The 12,878-nt window shown below is 37.4% G+C and overlaps 1 pseudogene; it reads left to right on the top strand.

Moving 5' to 3' along the window:
* Positions 1-7,926: 7,926 nt before the first annotated feature.
* LOC102729084 (large ribosomal subunit protein uL29 pseudogene) lies at positions 7,927-11,621 on the top strand (annotated as a pseudogene).
* Positions 11,622-12,878: the final 1,257 nt, after the last annotated feature.

Here is a 12,878-nt window from a genome sequence, read left to right as displayed (position 1 = left end):
ATCTAAGTTTGTAGTTAGACTGTGGCTCCCTTGCAGTTGGTATCAGAAGTCTTGGGCAGATTAGGCAGTCTGAAAGACTGTGTCCTCAGTTTTCAGAGTTTGGCTAACTGTGGTATACACACTTAATAATAAATGACTCTATATAGTTAATTTATATCTATCATTACTTTCTGGAGAAGTATATTTACCATGCAACTAATGAAGCTTATGCTTCAGGGCTCCTCATTTTTAGGAAAAACTTCCAAATCTTGGAAGGGACAGTAGCGATGTGCTTGTTCAGGTGGTTATGCTTTTTTAGGATTTGCAAAAGCAGGCTATTTATTTGCTTTTGATTCAGACTGCTGTGCATTTTGTATCAATTTTGTATTTATAATTTTTTGTTCTTTTTCTAAAACAGGGACTTCCAAACCTCAGGCCAGTAAAATTTGGTTCTACCCCTGGCCTTTATTAGACATTTTGCTTTTTTGTAGATAATATTCCTACTGACAATTTGATGTGTGTGTGTGTGTGTGTAGACATTTCCCTCCAACTAAATGTTATGTGCTTTTCTGATTTTAAGATTCCTTTAAAAATCAATCTAGTTACCTCCCTGTTTCCAGATGCCATTATGATACTAGAGAAAATTCTCATATATCTTAGTTCTTTCCTGGCTAACTAATGCAGTTCCAAGGTCAGGGTTCAAGTCCTTTCTCTTATGGCTGCACTGTAAAACCCTTACTCTTCCTCAAATAACCATTTGTCACCTTTTTTCTCTTACCAATTCCATACTCCCTTCCTTTAAAATTATCTTCAATAGAAGTGACTAACATAAACCAAATCCTTGTGGCTCTAGAAGTTATGCCAAAGTAAATTCTTGCATGGTAGAATGTGGTTGGTGAGGGATTATATTACATACAGAACACTTCCAATATTTCTTTCAGACAGCCCTCATTTTATTATTTTAAATTAGGGGTAATTATTTTGTTTTTATGCATCTGCAAGACTATTCACATAAATACACTTGTGAATTGGAAAAAAATCTTCTATCAGGTTATATGTCCTAATTTATAGTTGAAAATAAGGTCATCTTAACAACTTTTTTGCAGGTAAATAATGTTCTACATAAATTTTTTTTTTCCAACAGACACACACACACACACACACGCAAACACACACACTCAAATTGGCATTTAGTAGGCATGGTATCCACAAGAAAGCAAAGTGGATTTACAAGGATCTTATATATTTAGCTCTTAATATATGCTCAAACTATGTCATTTGTTATAACTGAAGTATATTTCTTTGAAAACCATGGCTTAATTCTTTGAGAAGAAATATTTCTAAAATATATAGCATAGTTATATGTCTTCTTAAATAAATGTTACTGAACATAATTTAACTTTCAGGTTAATCAGGCTTATCAAATTGAATACCAGTGATTGTACTACCCTATGCATGATACTGTATTACTTTCAGAGTCAGTTCTTATATATGAGCTTCTTTGGCTCAATGATAATGCTGTGGTTTCTGAGTCTCTCTCTCTTTTGTTTCTCAGTCTCTCTTTCTCCCTTCCTCTCTCCCTCCCTTTCTTCCAGGGCTTAGTTCTAACAATACTACCTCCACACACACTTCTGATTTATTACTTCTAAATTTTATAGCCTAATAAATCAGTTTTTTTCAAAACTGTACAAAATAAAAGTAAACAGCTCTAAGGAACTGAAGATGGGCCCTCTGGCAGAAGCAATGCACAGTTTTGCAAGAACTTTATTACATGTAATTGGGCTTCATAGATCTTTTTGGGATGCCTGGGTGGCTCAGTTGGGATGCCCCTGGTGGCCCAGGGTCCTGGGATCGAGTCCTGCATCGGGCTCCTTGCTCAGGAGGGAGCCTGCTTTGGCCTCTGCCTGCCACTCCCCCTGCTTGTGCTCTCTCTCTCTGACAAATAAATAAAAAATCTTTAAAAAAAGGAAGATCTTTTTGTGTTTTCATGATTTTTATCTATATTTCAGATCCTTAGAGCTGCCAAAAATAATTCTTTACATAACAGATATATTCCTGGATTTAAAAATATCCTGTGTAAGTAGATTACATGCCAATGCAGCCATATATATTCCTCTTATTCACAGTGAAAGAATAAGCCTATAAATTATCTCACCCAAACTTTGGAGATTGGATTAATATAATTGAACTCAAATGTTAAATCTTTTTATAGATACGACTAGTCATGTGTGGACAAAGCAAGAAGTTGACTGTGAAGGCTAAAGAGTTTGGGAAGATCCAAAAGTCTAACCCAGGTGAACTAGGTACAATCTCATAAAGGTGGGACTAAAAATGGGATTCAGTAAGTGAACCCTAATATTACTATATCTTGTTGTTTACAGTAGTAATTCTTAATCTTTTTCCTCCTTAGGATTTCTAAAGGATTTGCCACACTCTCATGAGTAACAATGGTTTTGCTAGATATTCTATTGGGGAAAAAAAAGAATCTTTCACATATTGGAATACTTGTTTGTGGCAAATTACCTATAAGGGAGGAGAAATAATTTTTCCTTTATCTCTAGGTTCTTGCTTGAGAGCCCTAGAATAGAAAAACTAACAGGAGAAAAGCAAACAGAAGATTAATACCATGTATACTTCCTATACAAATGGGAAAAACCCAGGAAAACTAAGTAACACCCCAAATGGCCCAAGCCACCACCTTAAATACCATCTCCAGATAAAGACAAAAGATGTTGAGGATTGGGGGATCCATTTATGGGAGGGTATCACAAAAAACACTGTAGACAAGCATATGGTTGTTAGGTAGATTTAAGTGGCTGACTTCTCCATTCATAAGTTTCTAGAGATTTAATCACCTAAATAGTCTAGTACAAAGAGGGAGACACCCTTACAAGTGGAGTAACCCTTGTGAATGTAGATTTCTCAAACAAAGGGCAACTTCTATGCTGTTTCCAGAGGTTCTCCTGTGTCTGCAACCTCTCAAAAATAATCAACCCAAAATAATACTTATGCCCAAAAAGCATATTTTGGGATGGCATATTTGTTCCCTTTACACTCAAATCAAACTGGTTTAAATAATGATGCCTATGTACCTGAAAATTCCAGTGTAGCTTCAGTTAAGTTTTGATCTTGCAGCGGTATCAAACCCCAAAGGACCCTATTTCTTTTGGCAGCTCTGCTGTCTCCTTTGGCATAGTTTGCCATCATAAGACTTGCTTTCCATATAGTCCCAGAATGGCTGTTAACAGCACCCAGACATACATGCTTCCTTTGTCATATTCAGCAGAAAATAACAGTGAGTATCTTTGCCCCAGTATTCCCAGAAAAACTCCTGAGATTCATTCTAATTATATTGGCTTCACTTACATTCCCACTGTTGAACCAATCTCTGTCGCTAGAGAGAAAGAATGAGCTTGTTGTCTTCATGTTTAGCTTTTTTTTCTAAATGTATCAAACCCAAATGCCTGTATAGGCCAGGAAAGGGATATAAATGAAAAAAAAGAGCCTGATAAAGATTTTAGTATATTGAAGAGTCCATGTCCCATACAAAGGGCTCAGGCCCTACTAAGATTCAGGCAATTAATGCCATGTTAGGAGGAAGCAGTGTTGGTATGTATTCTGGTTTGTCTAGATTTTTATGTAAAGTTCAATAACTTGTTCACATTGATATCTAATTCCAAACTTTATATATACTATACCACAGGCCCATAAAAAGCATATGTGGACCGAATCAAGATTCAGGATTTAAATTTCTGCCCTAAAGAACAAAATGCAAAGACTGATGGTGCAAGGATTCTGGTCCAACGGATGAGTGTCCTTCTCATTGTTCATTAATCAATTGGCATTTTTTTGTTTTCTATTTTAGTCTTTGTGAGCTTGCTTAATGTCAATCCTTCCCTGAGGAACAGATCCTATCTTAATGCACTCACTAAATTAAATTTCTAAACCTACAAGGGTAAGAATTAAACCCAGGAAGTAACAAAATTACTAAAGTCATTGCTATCTTTCCAGGATCATGAAAGCCAACTGAGTAGCTCTCCCAGGATCACTGAGTTACTTATACCTTTTCATTTGGTTTATTGGTTTATAATGTCTGTCCTTAAAAAACAACAACAAAACAACAACAACAAAAAATCTTTACTATGAAAGATTCCCAACAAATCTACTTTTCACAATGTATTTTTTTTTGATATACAGATCTTCCTCAACTTATGATGTGGTTATGTCCTAATAAATCCATCTTAAATTGAAAATATTGTAAGTAGAAAATGCATTTAATACACCTAACTTACTGAACATCATAGTTTAGCCTAGCCTACCTTAAACATGCTCAGAACACTTACATAGCCTACAGTTGGACAAAATCATCTAACACAAAGCCTATTTTATAAATAAAATGTTGACTATCCCATATAATTTATTGAATACTGTACTGAATGTGAAAAACAGAATGGTTGTATGGGTACAGAATGGTTGTAAGTGTATTGGTTATATACCCTTATGATCATGTGGCTGATTGGGAACTATGGCTCACTGCCACTGTCCAGCATCAGAAGAGAGTATTGTACTATATACCACTAGCCTGGGAAAAGATCCAAAATTCAAAACTCAAAATACAGTTTCTATTGAATATGTATGGCTTTTGCACCATTGTAAAGTGGAAAATTTATAATTCAAACCATTGTAAGTTGGGGATTGTCTGTAGTATGTGTAGGGGAGGAAAAATAATTTTCCCTCTACATTTCTAGGTTCTTGGCTGAGACTTCCTCCCCCCATGTAATATAAAGATTAAAAGGAGAAACAGAACCAATATAAATTATGTATGCACATAAGTATGTATGGGAGATCCACTAAGCTATAAAACTCAAAAGGCAGCCAGGCAATTGAAGCTTATATACCATCCTATGGAAAGGAAAGAGATAGGGGTCTGGAGCTTCAAAGGGAGAAAGCAATTGATAGGAATGTGAGAAAAGAATGCGTATGGTAAACAAAGTTTGCCCTGCTATGCAAATAAGTCTCTCAGGTGAAAAGTGATTTCTAATAATCTCTGTTTTTCTCCCACAGTTCCCTTTTCTAATGTAAATATCCCTTACAAAAGGGACTCTGTTTTCAGAGCTTCTCTTGTGTCTTCAGTTTCTCAAAATAATCAGCACAAAATAATCCTTATGCCAAAGAGGCATATTTTGGGTTAGCATATTCTACTACCCTTCATATAATTTGATTCACAACACTTATTTACTCCCAACTTCTGAAAAAGATACGAATTACATAAAATAAGGTATTCCTCTATATTTAATTCATTTTTCTGTGTAAAATGTGGAAATGTGTTACTTGGAAATATTTTGGTTACAAGTATCAGAAGCCAAATACAAACTAACCTAAGCAAAAAGAGAGAGAGAAAGAGAGGTAATGTATTAGTTATGTACCTGTGAAGTCAAAGAAGGATTTCAATTAGCTCCAGGCACAACTAGATCTAGTTCTGACTCTCTTTCTATGCATCACTTCTGCTTGCTTTCATTCTCATACAGTTCCCCTCCATAGGCATGGCAGGATGACCATCAGCCACCCCATATTTGCATGCAGATTTCAACTGAAGCACCTTGGCTAGCCTGATTTGAATCATGTGCTCATCCCTGGACCAGTCATTGGGACCAGAGATTGGACAGACTTGGGACATAAGAAAACTATGTCACAAGACCACCCCTATGCCCAGGGCAAGATTAAAGTCATGGACTGTCTCCCCATAGGAAAGAAGGATTCTACTCCTAAGTGAAGGAGGCAAAAAGTGCTGGACAGACAAAAGCAACAGCAATTCACTATAGCAATTCATATTCTAAGAAATTAATCCTTTATCCACTTCTTATAGAAACACTATTTGCCTGACAAGGAGGACATTCAAATATGTTCTATATTAAACCCAAATTAAAACTCAATGAAAAGGAATCTTCTATGGGATTGTGAAATTCCTTGGAAAGTATAGTGCTATTTTATTATATAAAACATATAGATGGAAAAGACCCAGCAATGATTCAGGTCATCCATTAAGTGGTATTATTTTAAGCCCTTACTCTGCGTTTCTGCTTCTCAGTCAGTCTAGCTTGAGTCTTAAGTTATGCCACTTATGACACATTTTTTAACTTAATAATTCTTTCAGTCAGGAAATTTTTGGCTGATTAAACAGCATTCTAAAATCGTGAAAATCCATAGTAAAGTGAGTTATCAGGAAACCATAAAAGGACCAGGAGGGAAAGTACAAGTGGTATATGTGGATCCTTATTTAAATCTGAATAAAATGTTGAGCATCTAAAGTTACAAACTGCTATCCTGCAATGACAGATCTTTAGTAGGTTCTGTAAATCACTCACAGGTTAATGTTTCTGAATTGTCAGGGGGCCCGAAGAGGGTACTACTGTGCCAGTATCCTGGTATTCTCAGGTGTCATTGATCAGTGTGGGATTTGGAGGCAGCAGTTTAGAATCACTAATGTGGTGAAGGGGAGCAAAATTTGCTACCTCAAAATGCCTCTTTGGCATGAGTATTATTTTGGGCTGATTATTTTTGAGAGAGTGCAGACACAGGAGAATCTCTGAAAACAGAGTAGAAGTTGCCTTTTTGTTAGGGAAATTTACATTTATAAGGGAAATCTCCATCTGTAAGAGTGTCTCCCTCATTCTACCAGGAAGAGAAAGATGACTATAAATCACAAAAGAATTTTATTGGTGTAAAAGGCACCGACTTAATTCTGCATAACAACCTTACCCTTGTCTATTGTGCTTTTCTTGGTAACCTCTCATAATTGGCCTCCCCTTATCCCCACAGTTTTTTTTTTGTCTTTAGCTGGAGATGGTATTTAAGGTGGTGGCCTGGGCCATCTGGGTGAATTAGTCAGTTTTCCTGGGTCTCTTCCATTTTTATAGGAGGTATACATGTTATTAGATATGTTTTTCTTTTGTTAATTTGTCTTTTATTATGAGGGGGATGCTCTGCCAAGAACTTAAAAGGGGAGAGGGAAAATTATTTTTCCTCCTCTACAGAGTGACTAATGTGGTAAGCTGAAGTTTACTGATGGTGTTCCTCTTCCCTTGAAGAGCTCAGCACTCAGGTTCCCCAGTGTCTAAAATTCTAACTTTATAATTCTTGCATTTGATTCAAACATTTTTCTTTCTGCACAGTGCTCTTTTTTTAAAAGATTATTTATTTATTTATTTGACAGAGAGAGAGAGAGAGAGAGTGCACAAGCAGGGGGAGTGGGAGAGAGAGAAGCAGATTCCCCACTGAGCAGGGAGCCCGAGGTGGGGCTCAATTCCAGGATCCTGGGATCATGACCTAAGCCAAAGGCAGACGCATAACTGACTGAGCCACCCAGGTGCCCCAGTACAATGCTTTTTTAAAGTGATCACCATCCTTGCTCTCAGATCTAACATATTAAGATATTCCATATATGATGCTGCTTATTTGATCCCTTTCTCCTCTTACCGGAAGGACCTACTTATATATTCTGAGATTTCTGAAAATCTGGACCTGGGGGTGGAACAAAAAGATTGCTGAAGAAAAGTTTTACTGTTGAAGCTTTTTTTTTTTTTCTTTAGTGCCCATGGTTCTTGGTTACACCACTGTGAAGAATGAAGAGGTAGACCAGACGAAGAGTGGTGGGCAGCAAAACAAAGTTTATTGAGCGAAAGTAAAGCTAAGTTTATTGAGCAATAGTACAAAGCTCCTGAAGAGGAAGGGGACCCGAGGGGGTTGCCACTGGAATTTCTAAGTCTAGGAGTTTTATGGGCTTGTTGGTGGGCTGTTTTAATCTGATTAACCCTCCGTGCACCTGTCACCCAATCAGATTTTTATCCACACGTTCATCTACCTATCAGGTAGTTGTTCATGTGGTCAAGGGCGGAGGGCTCCTTCCACAGTGGTATAAAATCCTTTTAAGGGTGGTTTCCTCTTAGGATGGGGCCCCTTGTCCCTACCTGCCTTTCTTCTGACTATTCTTCATTATTACTACTGTCAGTTTTGCCAGAGTGTGACCCTGTTGCCAATCAGTTTCTCAGCTCCTCAAAATGGAGGTCTTCTCAGCTCCAGTGCAGATTCTTCTATAATGCTCCTAAGGTATTAAGGCTACTAGATCTATGGGCTTTCCCTTGGGGGAGTGGGAATCTAGCTCTAATTTTGGAAAGGACACACAACAGGCACACTGGCCTGTGTAACTCCCAAGAGCTGGAAGGGAGGAAAAATAATTTTTCCTCTACCCTTCTAGGTTCTTGGCTGAGACCCATCTGTAATAAACACAGATTAATAAGAGAAAAACAACAGATGTTTGATAAAATGTATACCTCCTGTATACATAGGGAGAGACCCAGGAACAGCAAGTCAAATCCCCCAAAGTGGCCCAAGCTACCACTTTAAATATGATCTTTATCTAAAGACAAGAAAAAAATCTCAGGGTGGGTGGAGAGGCAGTTATGTGAGGTTACCAGGAAAAGTGCAGTAAACAAGGGTAAGTAAGGTGTGTTATGCAGATTTAAATTGTGCCTTTTCCTTTGGTAAAATTCTCTGGTGATTTATGGTCATCCTTATCTTCCAGGTAGAGAGAGGCAGACACTTACAAATGGAGATTTCCCTTATAAATGTAAATTTTCCTAACAAAAGGGCAACTTCTATTCTGTCTTCAGAGATTCTCCTGTGTCTGTAGCCTCAAAAACAATCAGCTCAAAATAATCCTTATGTTAAAGAGGCACATTTTCAAGTGGCATATTCTGTTTCCCTTCAGAAGAGTGTGTGTGAACAAAGACATAAACATTAGAGTGATGCTCAGGCCTCTTTTGGGGAGGGGAAGATCAGAGAATATCCCTTAGGGCAAAAGGTGCATAGGATATGCAGAGCAGAAATGCTTAGGTTGACTTATATGAAATGAGAATTTGGTCAATTATATTCTCTTAATGTCTAATTATCCCTCCTTGTTCTTATTTAACAAATTCCTTCTCCTTTTTGAATCATAGTATATGATTCAAACATTTATAAACTGTTCTCACACCCCTGCTTGGTGATCACTTAGGCCACATTTTAAATCCCTTTCACCTTTTCTTGTAAATCAGTCCCTTTCCTTGAATCTTTCTGTTCTTCTATTACTGGATGCCTTTTCTTTTCTTTTCTTTTTTCTTTCTTTTCTTTTCTTTCTTTCTTTCTTTCCTCTTTCCTTTTTCTTTTTTACCTTATTCTGGTATTAAAATGCTCCAGTTATGGGGTGTTTGGATGGCTCAGTTGGTTGGGTAGCTGGCTCTTGGTTTCAGCTTGGGTCATGATCTCAGGGTCATGAGATTGAGCCCTGAGTCAGGCTCTGCATTCAGCGTGGAGTCTGCTTGGAATTCTCTTTCCCTCTCCTTCTCCCTCACCCACTCCCCCTGTTTGCACTCTCTCTCTCTTTTCTCTCTTATAAATAAATAAAAATAAATAAATAAATAAATAAATATCTTTTTAAAAAATGCTCCAATTAACTGCAGTGTTTACCTCTCAGGCTGCAGCTTCACTCTTTGGGTCTGGGGCAGATTAGCTACTTCAGCTAAATTCTTCTTTCACTTTTTCTTTCTGCTTTTCTATATCTACACAACTGTTATAGAGGTGGGTTCCACCTTCTTCAAAAATTGCTATAATACAGTCGTGGTCATCAAATATTAGTGTGTAGCCACGAACCTAGAAGTGTAGAAAGAAAATGATTTTTCCTCCCCTACACAATTAAGAAATTGAATGTCAAATTATTTCTTGATGATATTTATAAATTGCCAAAATGTTATCTGACCTGTACCATCAATTTTAATAAACCCAATCTATTCATGGCTTGCGAGTCTACAGTTCGGATATTTGAGTTTCTACTTTTGCATGAGGACTTGTTTCTTTACTCTTTCCTTTGGCTATTGTTGAGCCACTCTTATTTGCATATAACACAGTGCTAAACAATATAGTATCAAGAAAAAAATAGAAGACCTGTCTTCTAGGAATTTAAAAGCTAGTTGGAGAGTCAAAAGGAAAACACATAACAAAAGCTGGCACTTATTGAGCACTTACTGTACTGAGCTTAAAAGCTTTTCATTCATTTACTCATTCACTTATTAGTACGTAGGTACTAATGACTTACATTTATTAAGCTCTTATCAAGTGTTTTATACATATTCTGTAATTTTCACAATGACCCTGTGAGGTCCTGACAATCAATGAGTCCTACTTTATTAAAGGGGGGGAACTGAGCTATGGAGAAGTTAGGCAATTTGCTCAAGGTCACACAGCTAGTAAGTGGTAGAGCAGAGGATTTGAAACCAAGCATTTTGGCTCCAAAGCTTGGACTCTTGCTGCCTTGCTATTATCCCAGTTTTACAAATGAGGATGCTGAGGCTTAGAAAGAAATATGTGACCTACCCAAGACTATGTGGCTAGTAAGTGATGGAACTGGGATTTAGTTTGACTCTATGGCTCATGGTCTTAACCTTTAAGCTACACTGCCTCATAAAGCAATTAAGTTAACAATTTAAACAAACAATGAAGCAATGTCACATGGCAAAGTGTGATGATGACAAATTTAGCAGAAGAATTTCCAGATTTTGTCTTCCTTTTGAAGAAGAAAGTTTTTGTTGTTTGCATTGGTCCCATTTTCCTTGTTGGATTTGCTTTCATACTTTAACATTTCTTTTTTCAACAATAAGGGCATCTAGTTAAAAACCCAGACCCTTCAATGCTCTGGGCTAGTTGTTTTACTACCCTGATGATATGGACATGCTTGATTTTCCTGTGTTCCATTTGCCGTTTTATTGACACAGTTATTGATAAAAGAAAACTCCCTGCCCAGATGCATTCTTTGGCTTTAAGTAGGCTTCATGGGTGAACATTACCTTTGAACAATTAACCATTTTGGTAGCAAAAGCCTTTCCAGACCAGCAGTGATCACAGTCTATTGATGCTAACATCTCCAATGCTTCTGAATTAATCTTTTCTCTAGCTTAAGGATAACAGCTTTTTGTTTTTATTTTTGCATGAGAGATTCCACATTCAGTTGATATTGTAACTTTCTTTGGTTAATCAATTTTGCCACTCCCCTCCAAACAAAAAATAAATAAACAAATCCACCTCAAACACAGCCCAAAAAGAAGTTAAGCCATGAAAGATGAAGAGAATTTTGACCTGCAGAAATGGTGGGTGTGGTGGTCGTGGTGGAGTGTGTAGATGTACATGTGACAGAGCAAAGGACAAATAAGTAAAAAAAGCTCTTTTCCTCAGAACAGGTGGTGGTGGCTTGTGTAGCCATTGACAAAGTTAGATCTTTCTGGCAAGAAAAAGGAGCAGCTGAAACAGCTGGATGCCCTGAAGTTGGAGTTGTTCCAGCTTCATGTCACCAAAGTGGCAAGCATTATGGCATCCAAGCTCTCCAAAGATCTGAGTTGTTTAAAAATCCATTGCCTGCATTCTCACCATTATTAACCACACTCAGAAGGATGAACCTCAGAAAATTCTACAAGGGCAAGAAGTACAACTTCTGGATCTTCAGACCAAGAAAACACATGGCATGCACTTAGCAAGCATGGGAGAAGCTGAAGACCAAGAAGCAGCAGCAGAAGTAACAGCTGTACCCCCTGCAGAACTTTGTGGTCAAGACCTAAGCATCATAGCATCAATAAACACAAACAAACTGGTAAAAAAAGAAGTAAAAAATAAGTGAAATGGCACAGGAAGCAAGGAAAGAAAAAATTATTGTTGTTTTGTTTACTACAGTTCTTCAGTATCTATATTCTCTCCAATCTAGAGATTTCCCCTGTAGAGAGGTTCTGTGTTTCTCCATTCATCAGTGCTATGGGAATCAAAGGATTCCATGAATGGTATTCTAATTGAACATCAAGCCAAAACAGTGCTTGCTTTCCAACCCTGAAAAGAATGTTTTAGATCCCTGTTTTACTTGGAAAGAGAGTGCATATTTTCCACTTATGTAATAAGTTATGTAAATCTTAATGAAACTAAAAGTACCAGTTGAATACTGTGCCAGTGTTCCTTTAAAAGTGTTCTTGTGGAGTCACAAAGAACAAGATAATTAAAACTCCTTGCAGAGTTTAGTTCTTTGACCTCTCATTAGTTTCAGCATTATAAATTGCCATTTGTTAGCAGCCTAATTTGATTATTAGCCCCTCTGAGCTAACAACACACATTCTGAAGAGTGGACTCTGCATGACTCAAAATGCACGCTGCTGCTGCATACCCGAGATGGAAAATTGAGGAGCAAATTGCCTTGCTCCTGTGTGTTCATGAATTAGTCATACTAAAGTGGTTAAACAAAGGGAAAACAGTCTTTTCCAACACCTGCAGGTATGAGTTTGATAAAAGAAACTCAAAAGTATGACTAGTTCTTTCTGGAAACAGTTTTATGAGGTGTCATGGAGGGAGGAGGAGAAAGAGAGCATTTTGGTTCCTACAGTTTTATCATTAAGAAAAAAAATTGGTGTGTCATATCACCTTTTGTCACCCTGCAGAGTGAAATAACTGAATTACTTCCTGAAGGTATTTCAACAAATGCAGAAACTTAAAGCTGGGGACTACAGCACATTCATTCTTTATCTCTCTGGGTAGGAACTCTGGTCTCAGCATTTTAATTAATTCCTTGATATTGCTACTAGGAGGCTTAGCAAATGTAATCAGGCTTCTTGCCAAAGCCAATGTCTGTAAAACAACCCAACTTCTATTTTTTTAAATGAGCAAGCTAAACCAGAGAGTTGTGAGAAAGCAGAAAAACACAATAGGAATACAGAATTGAAACATTCCCCAACCCCTGTGCTTGCCAAATATAAGCAGTTGAAAGAGCTGCACCCATTGCCTCTGTTACACTCCAGAAGGTCATTTGAGGCAAGTATGTCTTCAACTCTCCCAAG

The sequence above is a fragment of the Leptonychotes weddellii genome, chromosome X (genome assembly GCF_054177405.1).
Source record: "Leptonychotes weddellii isolate Sample4059 chromosome X, ASM5417740v2, whole genome shotgun sequence".
NCBI lineage: Eukaryota > Metazoa > Chordata > Mammalia > Carnivora > Phocidae > Leptonychotes > Leptonychotes weddellii.
The sequence above is the reverse complement of the archived record's forward strand: the minus strand, read 5'-3'. Positions and strand labels throughout refer to the sequence as shown.